The sequence below is a fragment of the Tupaia chinensis genome, unplaced genomic scaffold (genome assembly GCF_000334495.1).
Source record: "Tupaia chinensis unplaced genomic scaffold, TupChi_1.0 Scaffold144926_1, whole genome shotgun sequence".
NCBI lineage: Eukaryota > Metazoa > Chordata > Mammalia > Scandentia > Tupaiidae > Tupaia > Tupaia belangeri.
The window spans coordinates 6,868-10,588 of record NW_006204786.1 but is presented as its reverse complement, the minus strand read 5'-3'; the positions used below and the strand labels follow the sequence as shown (position 1 = coordinate 10,588).

The 3,721-nt window shown below is 42.4% G+C and overlaps 1 pseudogene; it reads left to right on the top strand.

Moving 5' to 3' along the window:
* The first annotated feature begins 1,099 nt into the window (after positions 1 to 1,099).
* Positions 1,100 to 2,031, top strand: LOC102480563 (nuclease-sensitive element-binding protein 1 pseudogene; annotated as a pseudogene).
* The last annotated feature ends 1,690 nt before the right edge of the window (positions 2,032 to 3,721 follow it).

The window sequence follows — 3,721 nt, the reverse complement described above, 5'->3', positions numbered from 1 at the left end:
TTAAGCTTTACAATTAAAAAGCCAAAGAAGACAGCAGGTGGTGTGATGATTAATGTGTTGTATTCCAACATGGTAGACCATAGTTCAAAACGCAGACTAGGCAACTTGAAAATCATTCTGGGAATCTGTGTGTTCATGCCCAAAACCCAGAGAGGACAATGGAGGGAAGGGATTGTCATGTGGCCATTACTCTGAGAGGTTATTTTTCACTTTCACTCTCTCTGCCTTCTTCCAGTGAGATTGGGCCTGAGGCAGAGCCCCGAGTGCACCCAAGAAAAGTAGTGATACTCTTCTGAGTGAAATGTATGGATGGAAGGGTGGATGCAGATAGCAGGAGCCCAGTCAGGTGTTGACAAGATCAGGGAACCTTGCAGTACAATTGGGGCATTAGAGAGGCCTAAGAACTGCAAATCACTTGGTGGCTCTGGGAGCATAGGGACCACCCTCATGAGTATGTGGCAGGGATGGGGGGATCCTGATTTTTTCCTGGTCAACCATGCCTGAGATCTTCTTGCGAACCCTTCTTCTTGCTTGGGTTCCTCACCCTGGTAGCCCTCACTCCACACTGAACAGGTCCCATGGGTGGGTGCTGGATTGTATGGACAGTTAGCTAGAAGTAATCAAGCAGCCCTAAGGAAACAGCAGAACATCTACCACATCAATCACAACTTATCAGGATTTACAAATAGCTCATCTGCAAAACACTTCCTCCCACCCCGCCCCTGGCACAGGGAAGTTTAATATCTTCCCTCTTGCCATCCCAAATATACATACAAAATTCACAACCATGGTGGGTTGTTAGGTAAACATCCTGATTCCCACTGGGGCAATAATCTCATTGGGCAGTTCATCCATATACGGATGCTCACTTCTTCCAAGTTAACTGAGCTTGTATGATTAGGTGATTAAATTTTTCACCTGAGAAAGATACAAAAGCGCAGGGAAAAGCCTGTGAATTTGTTTAAAGAGTTATTTTTATTAATTTGATTGTTAGCGGGAGCAGAGAGAGCACCTCAGATAGCCCTGAGCAGCCCCACTGCTGCCACTGGCCTAGTTTCCATCACACCCGCAGCCAGCCCCAGTCACCACCACTGTAACCATGAGCAGTGAGGCAGAGACCCAGCATCCACTGGCCACCCGCCCCGCACCACCCCCGCCCTCAGCGCTGCTGACACCAAGCCAGGCACCACAGGCAGTGGCATATGGAGTGGTGGGGGAACAAGAAAGCCATTCCAATGAAGGTTTCGGGAACAGTAAAATGGTTCAATGTAAGAAACGAATATGGTTTCATCAACAGGAATGACACCAAGGAAGATGTATTTGTACACCAAACTGCCATAAAGAAAAATGACCCCAGGAAGTACTTTTGCAGTTCAGGAGATGGAGAGACTGTGGAGTTTGACGTTGTTGAAGGAGAAAAGGATGCAGAGGCAGCAGCTGTTACAGACCCTGGTGGAGTTCCATTTCAAGGTAGTAATAAATATGCAGCAGACCTTAACCATTATAGATGCTATCCACGTCGTAGGGGTCCTCTACACAATTACCAGCAAAATGACCAGAATAGTGAGAATGGGGAAAAAAATGAGAGATCAGAGAGCGCTCCCAAAAGTCAGGCCCAACAACGCCGGCCCTACGGCAGGGAAAGGTTCCCCCTTACTACCTGGGAGACCCTGTTGCACTGACCACAGTATTCCAACCCTCCTGTGCAGGGAGAAGTGATGGAGGGTGCTGGTAACCAGGGTGCAGGAGGACAAGGTAGGCCAGGGAGGCAGAATATGTATTGGGGTTACAGATCACGATTTTGCAGGGGCCCTCCTCACCAGTGACAGCCCAGAAAGGACAGCAATGAAGAGGATAAGGAAAATTGAAGAGATGAGACCCAAGGTCAGCAGCCACCTCAGCGTCAGTACCAATGCAACTTCAATAACTGATGGAGAATCCTAAACCACAAGATGGCAAAGGACAAAAGCAACTGATTCAACAGCTGAGAATTCATCCACTCTCAAGGCTGAGCAAGGTGGGGCTGAGTAAACACCGTCTTACCATCTCTACCATCATCCAGTTTAGTCATCCTACAAGAAGTGAATATGAAATTCCAGCAATAAGAAATGAACATAAGATTGGAGCTGAAGACCTTAATTGCTTTCTTTTTTTGCCCATTGACCAGATAACTAGAACTATCTGCATTATCTATGCAGCATGGGATTTTTATTATTTCTACCTAAAGATGTCTCTTTTTGGTAATGACAAATGTTTTTTTTAAAAAGCCTGGTGTTTCTCAATACACCTTTAAAGGTTTTTAAATTGTTTCATATATGATCAAGCTGAGATTTTAAGAACTTCATTTTTAATTTGTAATAAAAGTTTACAACTTAAGTTTTTTCAAAAAGTCAACAAACTGCAAGCATCTCTTAATAAAGGTCTTAAATAATTGTCAAAAAAAAAACCAAAAAGACATCTTCATGGTTCCTGAAAACTAGTAGAACTAGTGATTTCAGGGAAAAAATAAATGAAGATATTCTACTAATAATTCAGCTTCCAGCCCTCAAATTCCAGTGAAGAGGCAAGGGAGCAGGACTTAGACGATATCTTCATGGCTCCTGAGAACTGGTGATTTCAGGGGAAAAAAATGAAGATTTTCTACTGATAATTCAGCCTCCAGCACACAATCCCCAGTGGTAGGAGCTCCCTCAAGTCTTCTTTCTCCTTCTACCTCTGCCTCTGTCTCTGTCTACTTCTGTTTCTGTCTTCTCATATATTTTTTGTAATTTTCCTTTTTAAAAATGTTTTAAGGTACAGCATTTTCTCAACATTCAGCCCCTACTCTCCTTTTATCTTGTAAATAATACCCTCTCCTCCTTCCAAACCGGTACAGGCAAGGGAGCAGGCCTCAGAAAACACCTTCATGATTCCGGAGAACAATTGATTTCACACCACACGGTTTCCTAATTTCAGCCTTTTTTTAAAAAAAAAATTTTTTTTAGTTTTTTTTTTCTTCTCCTTTTCTCTGTTTCTTGGTTGTTTTTTGTTGCTGTTGTTTCTTTCTCTGTGTTTTCTTTTCTGCACACTCCTGGATGCTCAGATTGAGCTTCAAGTTTGGGAAGAAACACACTTTCCATCAGATGTTACAAATCACTGCAGGACCATGAGAAATACAGGAAAGCAAGAAAATACCTCTCCTCTAAAAGAAAATCATAACTCCTCTTCATCCACAGACAGTTCAATGGAAATCATAGAAATGTCTGATAAAGAATTTAGAACATTCATAATGGTGAAGCAAACAGAGATGGAAGAGAAGAGAGACAATGAACTGCAGAAGAGAAAGGAGAAAGGAGCGGATAAGTTCTGGGAGGTGAGGAAATTCTTGCAAGATCTAAAAGAGAAGTTACACACTTTACAAAAAAATCAAATGGAACTGTTAGAGATGAAGACTATAATACAAGAAGTCAAAATATCTCTGGAAAGTATTAAAAGCAGACTAGGTCATACAGAAAATAGAATCTCAGATATAGAAGAGAAAATTGCTGGCCTAGAAAAATCCACCATGAAGACTGAGAAAATCGCCCCCAAATTTGAGAATAATATACAAGAAATACTAGATACCATCAAATGTCCAAACATCCAGATAATTGGCATCCCAGAGGGGGAAGAGACTCATAAGGGCATTGATAATATATTCCATGTAATCCTGCAAGAAAACTTTCCAAACCTAGAGAGGCAC